Source organism: Pinus tabuliformis, chromosome J (assembly GCF_031772625.1).
Source record: "Pinus tabuliformis cultivar Carrire ecotype Pingquan chromosome J, CPIR1, whole genome shotgun sequence".
Taxonomy (NCBI): domain Eukaryota; kingdom Viridiplantae; phylum Streptophyta; class Pinopsida; order Pinales; family Pinaceae; genus Pinus; species Pinus tabuliformis.
Window position 1 is genome coordinate 356,525,441 of NC_142295.1, and position 19,256 is coordinate 356,544,696.

The window sequence follows — 19,256 nt, forward strand, 5'->3', positions numbered from 1 at the left end:
ATGTGGTATGTATATTGTGATTTTTTTTTCTTGAAAAAAATATTTGTAATTTCATTAATAAAATCAAAATTACAATATAACAAATTGAATTTAATTGATTTCATATTTTTATAACTTTTCTAATTGAGCTTAGGTTGTTGTTGTTATTATTATTATTTGATGTAATGTTTCTTTTTACATATACTACAACATCTTCTCCATATCTATCCCATATTGAGCCGACATTTAAATGTTTACACTCATTTATAGACATTATACTATCTCCACCATGATGGATTCTAGAGCCTGTCATTACTCAATAAAAATAATCATGAATACTATATATAATATAACTATATATATTTGTCAGAAAAATATTGTGCACACACACATAACAACTATAAATATATGATATTCTAACTTCAGATCCAATAGGATCAAATCTCGTGACCTGTAAACATTTTCACCTTTTTTCACTAAGTTTAGTTAAATCTTTACACCTCAAGAAATTTGATTCCTATTAACACTTGGTACATCTGGAGTTAAGATGGATTTATGTTGATTAAATTAAATTTAAATATGAAATTTTAATGGTAATAAATATGAATCTCACACACACCCACACATATTATTTTAATTATACATTTATTAATTAAATATTTTAAGTGGTTATATGATTATTAATTATATGTTTTCAAGTATTTAAGTGGTTTTCTGATTATTAATTATATGTTTTCAAGTATTATGGTTATGAATATGAATCATTATTATTTCAAATTATTTTAATGTGATATGTATATTATGTTTTTCTATAAAAAAAATATTTGTAATTTTATTAATAAAAACAACATTGCAATGTAACAAATTAAATTAAATTGATTTATTATATTTATGACTTTTTTATTTTTATTTTTAATTTAGCCAAGTTTTTATTATTATTATTTGATCTATTGCTCACAAATGTTTACACTCATTTACAGTTTTACTTTTGATTTCTATTTTAGAAATATCAAAATATGTTTTTCCTTTTGAAAAAAAAATAAATTATTATTTTTTATATTTACCCTGATAATTTAGCAAAGTTTTATTATTATTATTATTATTATTATTATTATTTAGTTTAAAGCTTCCTTTTATACACAATACAAGAAATATTTACACTCATTTACAGCGTCTGTAAATAAGTGTAAACATTTTTTGTATTGTGTATAAAAGGAAGCATTATTATTATTATTTAGTTTAATGCTTCCTTTTATACACAATACAAGAAATGTTTACACTCATTTACAGTGTCTGTAAATGAGTGTAAACATTTCTTGTATTGTGTATAAAAGGAAGCATTAAACTAAACAATAATAATAAAACTTTGCTAAATTATAAAGATAAATATAAAAAATAATAAAAATAATAAATATTTTTTTTTCAAAAGGAAAAACATATTTTGATATTTCTAAAATAGAAATCAAAAGTAAAATCTCTTGGGTGCATAACAACTCACTTATTTCTTAACAACATTTTATCTTAGCATCCAAAATATGCTTTAGTTATACACAAAGAAGAAATACTAACTTGTCACTAGAAAGGAAAGCTTGAAGAGTCATAGGAAAAGACTTATGATAAAACATCATTGTGGAACAAATGACAACATCCAAAAATAAAGCTTCCTTTGAGAGCCAATCTGCTAAAACATCATCAAATGTTTTTTTATTTGTCAAATCTTCCTTTTCCATGTTTCCAATTGAAGGATTCTAGGATCCACTTTTCCTTGTCCCTGTTTCCAATTGAAGGATTCTAGGATCTACTTTTCCATTGAACTACTCCACTATTATTTTGGTATCACCAATCAATTTAAAAACTTTCTCTTGCTTCCACAAAGCTAATTGCAAAGCACACCAAAGGGAAATCAACTCAACTTACCATTTCCATTGCCCAACTTACATTTTAGAACCACATTTTGAGGGAATGAATAACAATACCAGCCCCACAATCCTCCCTTTGACAAGAACCATCTAAGAAACCCAATACATTTCCTTGGGATAGCACCAACTCACTTATAATTTTTGTCTTTTTTTTTCTTTTTCTTTTTTATTATTATTATTACAAACGTTTTATTACAGGAAATACCATAATATGCACATCACATTAAAATATATTGAAATGATAATGATTCATATTTGCAACCATGATCCTTCGAAATATACATATAACTTGATAAATTTAATTAATAAATGTATAATTAAAAGAAAAGATTAGTGATAAAAGGTTTATTAGAGATTTGATCCCTATTCACACTTAGTAGATGGATTTATGTTCATTCTTAACAATATTATTTATTTTTTCAAGACAGTTTTTCGGTAAATCACATTTCAGATTCTTGGGTTGACACATTTCAAACCACTAAGTGTGGTTCATACATAGAAATATTTTTATTTTTTATTTTATTAAAATTATATATATATATATATATATATATATATATATGTAACTTAACTTTTTATTATTATAAATATTGAATTTTTATATGTTTATTAATTAAATTTAAATATAAAGTTGTGATGATTATAGATATGAATCATTATTTTTATTGAGTGGAGAGGCACTCTACAACCTAATTGGAGAGATGGTGTAGTGTTTGTACATGAGCATAAACATTTAACTATCGATTCAATATGGAGGAGTTGTTGTAATATATTTAAAATGAAACATTAAATCAAATAATAATAATAAAACATAATGTAGGCTTGATTAGAAAATTTATAAAAATAATAAATCCATTCAATTCATGTTTCTATGTTGTAAATTTGACTTTATTAACAAAATTACAAACAAATTTTCTATCCATCCATGATATGTGTGTGTGTGTTTGATAGGTTATGTGAGTCTTGACATGATTGGCACAACTAACATGTGGCTTGAGTACCAGGCGCATTTAAGTCATCAAAATCACTGGGGATGGCACTTGGCTCGGGCCACACTAACCCTTAGCATTGCTAGAATTTTTCCCATGGAGTTTCGAATTGGGACCTGTACACCACGAAGTTTCTTAATAGAACACCCTGTCATCGTCAGCTCTATGCCCCCTAGGCATTTAAAAGTAAAGATATAATTGCATTTAAAAGATAAAGATATAATTGTACTGAGAGGCCCTCTCCATCTCAGTATAGAAGAGATGTTGTATCCTATATTGTCGTGTCCTATTATTTAAATATTTTGACTCGATCAAATTACAAAAAAATAAAAGTACAAATAAATTTTTTTTAATAATGATGATAATTACTGTAATTATTAATTAAAACATTTTAACTCCAAATTATATTAAAAAAGTTAAAAAATAAAATAAAATAAATAATTATAATTAAAGTTAATAATTAAACCAGCCTATTTGATCCCATTGGCCCTTAGTAGATCTAGAATTAAGATAGTTCTAGCTTCATTAATAAACATATTATTAAAAATAAAAATATTTCTAAATATAAAAATGCGAAATCCATTTAACCCAACACACACATATATATTCATCACCATATTATATTTATATATATATATATATATATATATATATATATATATATATATATATATATAATTCAAAAAACTATAAAACATGTCAAGAAAAAATGTCATAAATATATATAATTATTATTAGGGTTTTAATAAAATCAAAAGTAAGTATGATTTTATATGTAGAGATACGAAATTTTTATAAATATAAACAATATTATTAAGAATCAATATAGATTTTTCTAAATTTTGAATTTATCAAGCACTGAGAATGATTAAATTTGTTTATGTACAAACCTTTCCTAGCATTTTGCACTTAAAAATAGGTTTGCATCTTGAGAGATTTCTTTTTGCACTCAAAAAGAGGTTTGTATCTTGAGAGATTCTTTTTGCACTCAAAAAGAGGTTTGTATCTTGAGAGATTTCATCCTCCCTGACCTTCTAGGATTTTAATTTAATTATCGATAAAATAATTGTTACGAGGATAATAGGGATATAACATCCACTAAATATTTTAAAATATTCTTAGTATTATGTAATAGTTAGGTTGAGATTTATCCAAAAAAATAGATATATATTTTTTGTCCATTTAATTAAATTTATTAATTAAAAAAAATTATATGAACATATATCACTTGACCATGAGTTATGGTGTTTTTAGGTATGTGGTATTAGCAATCCATGATATTGGTCATAATATTATATCAAATCCTATTTATAAAGTAAGAATCTTGTTACATGTTTTTTATTTATTTATTTATTTATTTATATATATGTCCAACTCATATAGTAATTATTCTCTATAATAATAATAATAATGTAATTAATTTCCAAGATTTTTTTAATCTTGGAAATGTAATATATATCATTAGGTAAGTGTTTTATGCCAATTGGCAATTAACAATCATTCAGTTTATATGGTTGTTGATTGGCACTGGTTACGCTGATAGTTCTGTCTATTCCTATGCTGATAGGTGTGTCTATTTTGGAATAGACTTCTAGAATTTTAATTTAATTATTAATAATTATTATGTAATGGTAACCTCAACTAAATACCAAAGGTTGAGATTTATCTTAAAAGTAGTTTTCCCTTTCTATCCTTTTATTGAAATTGATTAATTAAAAAATGGCATATGAACATGTGTCACATGAACACTAGTTACAATTTTTTGGGCATGTGGTATTAGTAAGCTATGATATTATCCCATAGTATTATAACAAAGCCTATTTATTGGTTAAGAATCTTGATATACGTTTTTTTTTCAATGTATATATACTCTTAACTCATATATTAATTCTTTTTAATAATAATAATAATAATAATAACTCCTATGGGTGGAGTTTGGGCAAGGAATGCACTGCTAAGATGTTCATGCCACTATGCAAGTCATAGGTTCAAGCCTCGACTTACCCCTGGGTCATGCTTTGGGGCAGTGCTTTTTCCCCTGGAGGTTATAGTGGTGGTCGTTGGGGATCAACCCTGTGTCACACGAGTATGAGAGTGTATGAGTTACTGCTTCCGTTGTCATAAAATAGTAATAATAGTAAAGTTATAATTAGTTAATTATTATGGTTTTTTAAATAGTGGCAATGTGAGGCATTTACCATCTATTTAATTTATATGGTTGTGTTAGCTAATAGGTGGATGGTAGGGATTTAACCTCTATGGAATATCCACCAAATATTTTTAGTAGTAATCACGATATAATATTGAGATATATATATATATATATATATATATATATATATATATATATATTATATAATTATAATTATAATTATAATGTTTTAACTGTGAAATGAGTCATGTTGAAATAAAGTTATAATACTGTTATTCATATCCATATCGTAGATTAATATCTATCCATGTTTATCAATAATTATTTTACATTGTTGCCCTAATATATATATATATATATATGTTTGTCATATTAAATGATTTTTTAAAATAGGAAAATGTTATAACTTCACATATATATAAAAGATCAGAGTAGTCTAAGGAGATTAAGTTTCTTCCCAGAAAAGAATGGAAATTTTATATTGTTGCCTTTATATATATATATATATGTTTGTCATATTAAATGATTTTTTAAAATAGGAAAATGTCATAACTTCACATATATATAAAAGGTCAGAGTAGTCTAAGGAGATGAAGTTTCTTTCCATAAAAGAATGGAAAATCTGGCACAATTTTGACGAGATAGAGAGGAAAGATTTGGAAATCTATGTTATAGGTGTCAAGCTTAATTTTGGGTGCCTCAAAGGTTCTTGATGGTGCTGAATCTATTTTCATCATCAAAAAAATGATTTAAACACTTTACAGATGGATTTCTCGAAAAAAAATCAATAAAAAATTCGTCCTTTGAGAAAAACCATCACTAACCTAAAAACTTAAAAAAACAAATAATCAAAATTATTTAAATATAAATATAAATGTAATATCTTATCATAATCTAATCTAATCTAATTATTATCAACTCAAACTCATAACCCAATATTTAATATAAAACTTGTAACTTAATGTTAAGATATCACAAAACACTACCACTCAATATACAACCGTGCAATTATTTTCGAAAATTCTAATTAATAACAATAAAATTTAATATAAAATTATAATATTCGCTAATTTTATAATATTAATTAATTGTTTAAATTAAGATATTTCTTTTCACAATGATATCAATTAATTTACACATTGTTATTTTAACATTATTATATATAAAGATATTTATGTTTATTATAGATATATATTTATATTAAATTAAAATTATTATATGGGTGGTTGAAATTTAATACTTTCATTTTACTATTTTTTTATATCCATGGATCATTTTTACAAACTTTATTATTACTCCATAGAATACAAAGGCCTCATGGATCCCACTTACCACCGATGTTAACATTAAGTTCAACTTCCACTGCAATCAATCAAGTCCCTTTCATATGCTTGAATTGCTCACTGAACTGACAAACTACAGATGGTGGAGAGCAAGTTTTCAAAGGTCATTCATCATACGCAATTCAAAGAATCCACTTAAAGCAAGTACAAAAGATTCATTTATCAGTGTCGTGGAATTAAATTCTTCAATTTGTACAGACTTTGCTAAGGTGGGGTAACATGTGAGTTTTTCAAAGGTCTTTTCAATTATTACTAACATTTCATAGGTTTTCCCGGGTAACTTTTATGGTAAATATCAACAATGCCATAATTTATAAATTGGGGGTGATTCACTTTGCATGGAATCAATATTGTCTTGGTTTCACATTGAAAATTTGGAAAATTTTTATTTTTATTTTTAAAGATGATATCTCAAGAGTTTTTTACTCCATGTGAGTTTTTCAAAGCTCTTTTCAATTATTATTAACATTTCATAGGTTTTCCCGGGGAACTTTTATGGTAAATATCAACAATGCCGTGATTTATAAATTGGTGGTGATTCACTTTGCATAGAATCATTCAAGTTGACATTCACATTCAAAAGTTGCCTGGTAAATATTGTCTTGATTTCACATTGAAAGTTTGAAAAAAAATTATTTTTATTTTTAAATATGATATCTCAAGAGTTTTTAAAATATTATAAATATAAATTTATATTTATTTTAAATTTAGTTGTGAAAAAATATTTTACTATTTTAAAAATATAATATAAAAGATGAAAATGGTTATATATAATTTGTTTTTAATAAAACAAGGTAATTTTTGTATTAAAATAACTCGTTGCATGACTAGAACTATTTACATGCAGAGGTTTTGATATTCCAATATATTCACAATATAATTTTCTTTTCTTTATGGGCTTTTTAGGCTAGAATTTTACAATGGAATCTCCCATATTCCAGTATATCCACAACATAATTTTCTTTCCTTTGCGGGCTTTCTAGACTACAATTTTAAAATGGAATCTCCCATATACCCTAGAAAACTGTCCCAAAAATCGTGCATATTTGCAATACATAAAAACACATGAAAATTAAAACAAAAACTTGGAGGACTCAACTTCTATTGTAGGTTCCAACTTTCCTTCATTGCTATGAGATGAGCCTTCACCAGTTGATTTGCCTCTAGATTTAGCCGCCTGGTCACCTGTTCCTTATTCCAAATTGTCTAGTTTGAGTCCAAGTTCACCTACGGTTAGGGTGTCCCCATTGAGATGCAATTTCAACATAAGTAATTTGGCCTCCGACTTGCAAATTTTTTGTCCATTCTCAACTGCAACCATTTGCATCATTTCTCCAAAAGATGGAACCTTGCTTCCTTCTTTCTTTCCACCAACTCTATCCTTTTGGTTGAAATTTCCACCATGCCCATTAAAGCCTTTAACATATTTTCAACTAACTATTTCCAATGCTCCAGATCATTCTCGGAAGCATGATCTCTAGAGGAGGCAATTTCCAATCTTCCCAAACTCAAACTACAAAACCACTATAAAAGTTGCAGAGTAGGAGAAAATGATGACGAAATCCCTGGGAGCCCCCGAATATATAACCATTGTTCATCAAACCTGAGAAGGTAATGCCTAAGGAGAAACATTAATTCTAGATCGACCTAGATCCAAGAACTTGCAAATGGAATGTAATCTGCCATGAAATTAAAGATTGGACCAAGAGAGTAGTGCGAGGCATTAAATACTAACTCCATGGAAAAGTGAGGATGGATGATCGACAAGGATTTACATGTAAATTCCAACTTAAATAAAAATCCAATAACCTTGCCATTTGTCTAGTCAATAGAATCTTGAATTCAATGGACAAGATGTGTTGTACTTGCCACCTCCATGCAATGTATTCCAATTACTACCAATGCCAAGAGTGAGGAACATGAACACAACTATAGAACTAATGAAAATACCTTCTAATTCGATGCCTGTCTCACGGGACAAGGAGTGACAAAATTGGTCTGCCAATTAGAGAGAAAACAAGTGGATGTGTCTCATGGAACTGTGGAGAAAATCCTCTGACATTGATTTAATTCTAGTGTACATTGCCTAAGCGTTGCCCTTTGATTAGCAAGTTTGTCTACTTCCATGCTTAGATGTCTGAATATGTGGAAGAGAGAAAAATCCTCAGAATTCTCTAATTGCAAGGCTATCCTTTCACAATAGCAGGATTGGGGAGTATTTTTCAAACATATATTTGGAGATTAGCCTTATGACAATCCTCGAATCCCCTAAGATTGTTATTCTCCTTATACCTTTGCTTATGGCGAGCTCTAGACCTTTCGATAGAGCCAAAATTTTAGCCTGGTTGTTAGTTGATATATCCAAACCCCAAGCATATTTGATCTTTGTTTTTTTTTTTAGAAAAAATGATGACCCCTCCTAAGCCCACCACCCCTACATACAAAAATATAATTAATAAAAGTAATAAAATATATTTAATTAAATCAAAATTTGTGAAATATTAAAAATAAATATTTATAATTAAAAATAATACAACTTGTTTAAAAATCAAGTTAAAATATTGGTAAGGAAAATGATAATTGTAAAATATTAAAAAAAAAATCAATCAAAATGAATGAAGAACCAATGGAAAGATAAAGTGATTCTAGAATCAAAGCTATATGTATTAGAATAAAAATAACAAAATATGATTAACTACATGTTGGGTCGGAATATTAATAGGAAGAAAAGATAATCCTAAGATTTTAAAAAGTAAAATAAAACGAATAGAACGGGACGAATAAAATGATTATGGAAAGAAAATGTAAATATTATTATCTCACTGGTGGAAAAATGGATGATGGATAAAAATGGAGTTATTATCTTTAGGTGGAAAAGTGGAATAGGGATAAAAATGGAGTAGGGATAGAAAAATAAATTAAATATTAAAACTATAATTTCTTGAAGAGTCAAAATAAAATGAGAAGGGGTAAAATGTAATTAGAATAATAAAATTGGGAGGAAAAGTTAAAATTAGAATAAGTAAAAGGAATTAATAAAGAGTTAAAATTACGAATACAAGACATAGTAAATTGGTTTAGGTTAACTCTATATCTACCAAGTGTCAAGAGGATCATATATATATATAGATAGATGGTATCTTATTTTTATTTTTATTGTTATGTAATTTGACCAAGTCAAAATTTTTACATAATATAAGTGTACAACATCTCTTCCATACTGGGTTGGAGAGCGCCTCTCTACGCAAAAATGTGGGGTATAAACTAAATAATGAAAAGAAACTAAGAACAAGTGAAAAGAAGGGAAGAAATAAATATAAAATTGAAATAGCAATGGGAGGATAAAAAGAAAGTAAGAATTTGTAAGGATTAAGTTGGGGGAGATTGAAGAAATTTAGGAGATGTTTTATATAAACAAAATAAATAAATACAAGTAGAAAAAGAGAGAGGAGGGAACTAAACAAAATAATGTCTCTAAAGATATGAAAGAGAGGAAGATCAAGAGATATGAAAGAGAGGAGGATCAGGGGCACCAAGGGAGATAAAATAATATAATGTTTGAGAGGATTTCTTATGGTTTAAAAAACCATCAACAAGATATCATTACTAAGAAAGAAGAGAAACCAACAAAAATAATGGTTATAAAGATATAAAGAAAAAGAAACAAAGAAGGGGAAGGGGAGGAGGGAAACCAAACAAAATAACGACACAAATATATGAAAGGGAGAAAGGAAAGGAGAGGGGTGGGAGATTAAAAACAAAAATAAATATGAGGATTTCTAATCATGAATTCAAAAGAAACTAATAATGGATTTCTAATCATGAATATGTTCACATTTATATTTAAAAGTAATATCATTAGAATGATTTATTTCTTTAGTTATTATTATCAATGAAAACTAAATCATATTACATATAGATTTAAGCAAGCTAGCTAGTGCATCTAATACAGTACCAAACACCTAAAATAAAACACATTGTTAACTATACTAAAATATTATAGTTAATATTTATTACATGTTTATATAAAATAAACCTCATATACTCTTAATATAACATGGATGATCCTTAAACTATAGTGGATATTCCATTGGATAGTTTTTCACAATAGATCTGATAAATTGTATTAAATAACCAAAATCTGCATTATGAGGGTTTATTTCTCTTTAGAATTCTAGAGTTGTAGATTATTGTTTATTATATATGCATTCAAATTAAAAATATACAAAAAATAGAAAACAACAAAATAAAAATTCACAAACCACCATTGACACAAGATATATCATGGGAAACCCTTTTAGGAAAAAACCTAGCTAGAGGGTGAGGTCGCTCTGCTATCTTTTCTTTATATAAAAAATGGTTGCAAGTACAAATAAGTAAGGTCTTTGGCCTGTGGGATACGACAATGCAAAAATAATCTCTGTGTTATCTCTCCCTATCCCTCTAAGATACTCTGCTTGCCTATTGAACAAATGCACTTGAAAATAATGAAACTCCTTTTCCTCATAGTTGCCCTATTAGAACACAACCCGGTAGCCTACTAGTGTTTAGGTTTGAATCCCTCAACTCTTAACCTGAGTTACAATATGGACTCTTCTAGAGTCTTATTCATCATGATCACGTGGCTATCCCCTTTTCCATGAATAATGGGGGTTGATGTGGCATCCTCTCAAATTATGGTGGCCAAAACAAGAAGGTCAACTTTCGAGTGGCATAATTTTTGCATACAAACTTCGATTGAGGTCATTTTTGCACCATTAGAGAGGTATTTGTGCATAGAATAGGAAAAATATATTTTGTGCTAAGGAAAACACCGCGCCCCCTGCCCGCCCTACCACCCCCCCCGCCCCCCCCAAAAATAATAATAATAATAATAATAATTGTTTGATGCCTCAAAATTCTCATGGAATGTTTTTTACCCTAATTTGCCAAATTGGGTCCCACTGGTAAAAATGGTCTTGTAAGTTGATTCCTCCACTTTTTTCCACTCTAAAAACATTGACATGGATGAAAAAAATGTAGTTATCTAATCCATATCAATGAACTAGAACAAGGAGAGTATAAACCTAGGGAAAAAACGTTAGGATATATGATTAGAGTAAGCTAGCTTGCAATACATTTTAAAGGATATTCCACTAAAAGAACTCAACCCATAACACGATTAGTGAATAGTTTTCTAATGTTCACTTCAATCAATTTATAAGAAATCTTAATATATAAATTGCATTGGATATTCCATTATAGCTCAATTCCCCTATCTCGTGCATATACTTTCACCTCACATCTTCATTAATTCATCCATGTGGAGATTTATGGAAACAACTGGTCTTTAGATTAAAATAAACATCTAGGTATTATGGAAATTTGCTAGAGGAAATATTGATAATGAGGAGTGTAGTATTATTGATTGATTCCTGAGAGTAACACTTTGGTCCCTCTGGTTAGTATGGTGTGTAACCTTTATGCCTCACTAGTTTAGCCTATTTTTGGGCATAGCTTAGTTATCCCATGTTATTATACTTGTATTCACCACATTATGTGATCTACATTAGATAATTATTTTTTTTTTCATCCATATTGATGCTTTCATAGTAGAAAAAGTGAAGGAATTAGCTCACACGACCATTTTTACTAATGTGACCCAATTTAGCAAATTGGGATCTAAAACCTTCTAGGAGCAATTTGAGGCATCAAATGACATTTTTTAGGCGAAAAAAAAATTCCACTTTATCGCATCACCTATTTTTCCTATTCTATATGCAAATATCTTTCTAATAAGGCAAGAAATTCCTCAATCAGAGTATGTATGCAAAATTTATTCTACTAAGATGTTGACCTTCCTGTTTTGACTACCATAATTCAAGAGGATGCCACAACAACCCTCCTTATTCATGAAAAAGGGGCTAGTCACTTGATCATGATGAAAAATACTATAGAAGAGTCCATATTGTAACTATAGCTAAGAGTAGAAGGAGTCAAACCTGACCACTAGTAGGTTATCGAGCTGTGTTATAACTAGGCCACTAGGAGGTTCCATTCTTTTCAAGTGCATATTGTTCCATGGATGAGTAGATTAGTCGATAAGATAGGGAGATATAACACAAAGAGGATTTGTGCACTGTAGTAGCCCATAGGCCACAATCCCTACTTCTTTGTACTTGCATCTATTTCCTATTCAAAGAAAAAGAGTAGAGAAACCTCACCTTCCAAGTAGGTTTTTCTCCCGAAAGCCTTTCCGAGGATATATCTTGTGTCACTTGTTATTTGTGAGTTTTATTTCGTTATTCTCTATTTTTTTCATAATTACAATTTTCATGCATACACAACAAATAATAATTTATAGATCGATAAATCTAAAGATAAATAAACTCTCATATGTAGATTTCATATTTTTAAGTATACTTTTATGATATATGTTGTGAAGAATTGTCTAGTGGAATATCCATAATAGTTTACAGATCAATAGGTCTTGCACTGATTCCATTAGATGTCATGATACTTAAATTACATATTGATTAAAAATATTATAATTTTTCATAAAGAAATAATTATTATCACAATTTATATATTATAATGAGAAAAAACTCATAATTGAGAAGAAAGTTCACACTGAGTTGAAAAAAAATCACAATTGATCATAGAAATTGTGCATGGCTTATAATTTCTTAATTCATAATCCATTAAATATATCTATGATTTGTATTCACCTAATTCACATGTCATTAAGCCTATTTCCAAGCTCTTATAATTTTGTAAAAGAGGAAGCCAAATTGGAGGATGATTTGGATTGGTTCATTATATTATTTTTCATCCATATTTATACTTTTAGAGTGGAAAACATGGAGGAATAATCTCACAAGGTCATTTTTATTGGTGGCTTCCAGTTTGGAAAATTAGGGTCTGAAACCTTCTAAAATCCATTTAAGACATAAAATGACATTTTTTGGAGGTAAAACTTTACTTCTTATGCGTTGAACCCCCTAATTTTATAGTACAAAAAGATATATTTCCAACAATGCAAGAATTGCCTCAACTAGAGTTTGTATACACAAGTTATTCCACCCAAGATTTGACCCTCCTCTTTTGACCACCATGATTCTAGAGGATACCATGTTAGCCCCCATTATTCAAGGAAAATGTGCTAGCCATGTCGTCATGGTAAAAAGGACCCTAGAAGAGTCAATATTGTAATTCTAGTTAGTAGGCTATTGTGCTCTATTATAATTGGGCCATTAGGAGGAAAAAGGGTTCCATTCTATCCGAGTGCATTTTGTTCCATAGAGGAGTAGAGTAGTTTATAGTCGATAGGGAGATAGAAAACAAAAAGGTTTTATGCATTGTAATATCCCATGGGCCATAGGCCTCACTTCTTTGTACTTGCATTCATTTCCATTTAGAGAAAGCGAGAATAGAGTAGCCTCACCTTGTAGCAAGGGTTTCCCCTTAAATGGTTTCCCAAGTCATATCTTATGTTATTTTGGATTATGAGTGGTTATGCTATTTGTTCTCTATTTTCAGCATAATTATGATTTGCATGCATATGGAATAAACAATAATTAACATATCCAAAAACCTAAGAAGAAATAAACCCTCGTTGTATAGATTTCATATTTTCTAATATATTTAGTAGATCTATTGTGATGAACTATATAATGGAATATCCATGACAATTTATGGATCATATTGGTATCATAGTAGGATTATTTGGATATATTATGGGGATTTGGAAGGGATCCATGTTAGTTAAGCCAAAAGTCATAAACCCCAGTCATGGCTAATGAATCTATGAATAACCCTTAAGATCCTCGATAGGAGAGGTTTGCACAGTTAGAAGCACAAGTCACTTATAAATCATAACGTGAGCCTTTCCCTGACCAATAAGTTCAAGCTATTTGGAGAAGATGGAAATTATAGTGTGGAGGTCATATTGGAGGGGAAATAAATGGATTTAGAAGAACTAGAGAGGGAATCTACGAAAGAACCTGAAAATGAACAACCCAATTTTAGTGTTGTGAACCATTCACATTCCCTATTCAAAATGGAAGATAAGGTAAACATCAAGCTGTATCAAGGTCATATTTATTCTTTGAAGTTAAATAACTAGTTGCAAAAATTATAAGTTTATTTTAGTTTTTATCATATAGAAGAAGAATAAAACATTTCAATTTCTTTGTTGAAATTAGAGGGTCATTCCCTAACTTGGTGGAAAATCCATTCAAAAACCTTGAGGTTGGAGGGAGATCCTATAGTGACTAAGTGGGAGGATTTCAAAAACCTCAACAAGTCACGATTTTACCCTATTGGGTATGTAGAGGACCAGCAGATCTAGTGGCATTACTTTAGGAATATACAGGGGCAGAGTGTGCAAGAGTGCATTGCAGAATTTAGAAATATGGCCATAATGTTGGGTATCTCCCCAAAAATACCTAATGTACTCTTCAAGTATTTGGGGTGTCTATACAACTATCGATGAAAGCAAGTGATGCTTTTCAAACCTAGATTGGTGGGAGAGGCTTGTGTATAGGCACATTAGCTAGAGAACATAAGCTAGAAGAAAGGGAAATCTGGTGGGTTGAAGTAGAAGGAGCACCAGGACACTTCTAAAGAGGGGAAGAAGAAGTGGAAAGGGGGAGAAAAAAAAAGGCAATAGCCACAACACACTAGTGAAAATATCCCAACAACCACTGCAACCACTATTGTAACACCCATGTTCAATCCCTAGAATGTAAATAACATGTATATGCAAACCTAGGTTGTTGAGCTAAGGACATCTTTTCAGGGTTGAAACGCCAAAGTGTATATTTCTATATGTGTAATGGGGTTATTGTGTCCATATGCACATGTTTCATATTTTTAGGCTAGAAGTCCTAGAAATGTAATTTAGTAACATGTATATTAATAAAATAAATGACGACAGACCAAAAAGATGTAAAACTAGTATGGGTGGTTGAGACTCCATGGATGAGTGAAAATGAGCTTAAATAATTTAATAATCATAAAAGTGCACATGCATATAATTGAAGTCCATTAAGGGCTTGGGTGAATGCCAAGTGAAAAAAATATAGGCATGTATACAAAAAAAATAATGTTTTGGCACAATGAAGGATACATTGAGGGGATTCCTATGCTATGGAGGAGTATGGATGACTCCTGTGAAGGATTCTAGAAATGCGGCCATGGAAACATGGGGATCGTTGTGGAATTATAGGCCTGGAAGGGTACTTGGAAGGCTTGTGAGGGTAGTGGAATTCCTAGAATCCACAATACTAATGGTTGGAGGTTGTTGGGCTTGATACCTCGGTTGTGTGATGCCTAGAAGGCCTGTGATGGTAGTGGAACTCCTAGAAGCCATAGGACTACTGGTTAGAGGCTACCAGGCTTGTTACCTTGGCCGGTAGTTGTTGGTACTGGATATATACTAGGTTTTAAGGAAGATTGATGCTAATTCCCATGGATTCAAAGCCTTATCTTAGTAGTGACCCGTAGTTGAAAAAAATGAACAATGTGGTTTATGGTTGGGTGGAATGTCAAAGGTCTATAGCTAGTTGTACCATTTTAAAGATACGCATTTGTCAAATGTTATATTTATTTTTGTTTCAATGTTATTAAATGTATGTTAATGAAATATATATTATTTTTAAATGAAAAGATATAATTGTGCTAAAGTACGCCTGTGCTTGCATTTTACATGTTAGTAAAAATTTAGAATATGCATTGTAGTGTGTAAATTACCAGGTGGAACTTCCCAGAAAAGGGAAAAATTTCTAGAGCTCAGGTTGCCATAGGTTATTTGGCATGGAATTGGGCTTCAAGAGATTTAGGAATGAGCCAGTAGTGGCTGGGGTATGCTACAGGTGGTATGAGAGCCACAATTGCAACATTGGGATTATATGGGCCAAGTACAGACAAAGGTGTATGAGGGTTGCAGATAGAGTGTTTGAAAAAATACCAAAATGAATTATTGTCACGGGGATCACAAAATTATAGGTTGAGTTGTTGGTAGACAATAATATCATTAGTATATATATGTAAGTGTGGGAGAGTGGTGGATACACAACATGTATTAGACAAAATCTTAGGATGGGACATGGAATCTTGGATTTTCGTGACTTATGATATGCTTAGAGTACAATTTGTGAGGAGGATTTTAGAGTGATGTTATTAAAAATGGGTTTGATAAGAATATCATGGTTAGTGGTTCACTTATTGACATGCATGTAAAATGTGGCTATGTAGAGATTGTATACTAATTGTTTAACAAAATTCCATGGAGGAATTTGGGAAAACCCCCAAATTTGTAAGCATTATTGGAAATTTTATGTAAATATGGTAAATTGGGGCTAAAGGCACAAGTTGGAGTGGAAGATTGTTGCTGATTTATGACAACGCCAGATCCAATAGTTGAGATCAATCCCTCCCCCTGACCATTTTATATCAAAATTCGACCACTATAGATCTATAGTAGAGATTGAAAATATTAGAGCCGCGATTGCAACATTGGGATTGTATGGGCCAAGTGCACATAAATATGTATGAGGGTTGTAGATAAAGTGTTCGACAAAATACCATAGGGAATTGTTGTCATGGGGATTGTGCTCATCACTAGATATGCAAAGAGTAACATCATCATATATATATATATATATATATATATATATATATATATATATATATATATATATATATATATATATATATATATATATATATATAAAGTGTGGTAAAGTGGTGGATGCATGCCATGTATTTGACAAAATCTTAGGATGGGACATGGCACCTTAAACTGCCATGATTTTGGGATATGCTCAGAGTAGAATTTGTGAGGAGGATTTCTAATTATGTTATCCAAAATGGGTTTGATAAGAATATTGTTGTTAGTAGTGTGCTTATTTACATGCATGTAAAATGTGGGTATATAGATTTCACACACCAAATGTTTAACAGAATGCCATGGAGGAATTTGGGGAAAACCCCTAAAATTTCTAAGAACTTTTGGAATTTTTATGTAAATATGGTAAATAGAGGCCAAAGGCACAAGTTGGAGTGGTAGATAGTTGATGATATATGGCAGCACCATATCTAACAATCGAGATCAATCGTGCCGCCCCCCTCGTGGTTAGAGTTTAACAAGAGGGGGGTGAATTGGAAAGTTGCACCTCATCGACCATTTTAGATCGATGGTCGACAACCATAGATCTATGGTTGAAATTGTTTGGCCCCCCGCCCCACCCCCCAACGCCCCCCCCGCCCCCCACCCCCTCACAGTCAAAGTTTAGCAGGAGGGGGAGGGTGAAATTGGGATGTGGCCAAACCTCCCATCCTAGATCAATTGTTGGGATTGATTATGGGTCCCTCCTTCCTCGTATTTGAAGGCACCACTAGGGGGGTCTGCAATACCAACAATTTTGGTCAAGGTGGTTTCTTGTGATCTTGTAGCACATAATAGGACAAGTAGACTGTTGTGTTGAATCCATGTAGGCATAGTGGATAGACGACGCTGACATGGAAACTAGAAAGGACACTGGATGTGGTGTTCCACACTAATGTGACATCATGATGGCATTATTAGTGGCATCGCCTAATGAAATGACTTCTTGGGGATTTTGAGAATTATGTCCAAAGAGAGAAAAAGGGTCTTGACGAATGTAAAATGGAAGGTTGCATGCATGCCAAGTGTCAAAGGAGATGACACAGGTTAGTTTGAATCCAATGGGAACTAAAAACCCAAAAAAGATGGAAGGCCACATACATGCCAAGTTTCAAGTGGGAATGACATATGGCAGCTCAAGCCTAATGAGAACCAAGGAAAAACCAAATGTACAAGTAGTTTATTAGTTTTATAAAGGAATTAGAAGGTGTACATAGGATTCAATATGTATGATGTAGTTACAAAATATAGTTATAGGTGAATGTGAATGGCTAAGGGGAGAAAATTAGTCGAAATTTTAGCAAATGATTTCAAAATTTTACTAAATTTACATGCCATCCACTTGCAAGATATATTTTAGGACCTAGATGATGTTTTCAGGTAGTGAAAGGTATGATGTATATTTGTACAATTGATACAAAATTTTTGTAGCTAAAATAAAAGATCTTAGAGAGAGATTTACAATATATACTACAATTGCAACACTGAGCTAATGTGAAGGAGTTTAAACTTAAATCGTATGAAGGATTCACATGGCATATAGTCACTTCAAAGGGGTGTAACTTAGCAACCAGGGCTTAGATTGGAGTGTTGATGTAGTCAATGGAAAGATAAGAGACTATAGAACCTAGCTATGGATTTATATTTGAAATTTTAAATGCTAATTTCTCAGGAAATTGAAATTAGTATGATGTGAAAAACTAGGGGAAATTGAAGTAAATAGGCCAAAAATTTTAGATGCCATAAATTTCAGATCGAAGCACAATTTTGGGAAAACAAATAGACAACATAAATCTATCGAGAAGGAGAATACTCCTACTAGCCCAAAAATTGGATTGAGGTAGGGAATTTCCTAAAATTTTCCAAAGAAGGATACAAGTGGCCTATAAGGCAAGGAAAAGTAAGATCCAAGAGTATGGGGGATACTCAGAGGTCCCACATCCATGAAGAGGAGGCTATAGCCATGAACATTAGAATGGGTAGTGTTGGGGTGAAGTAAAATTGTGAAATAATCTCTACTATTCCTAGGCCCTACTAAGGGTAGAAAGAGATGGTTAGTATGATGACCCAAACTCCAATGTCCAGTTATGGAAATGGGGTCAAAAAGTTTTGATCATTTCACACTTATCAAAACCTAGAATAAACAATGGCACTACATGCATCTTGTCGATACCTTTTCAACAATATAAGATTTACCTCAATCAGACTTACAGATCAGGAGATATG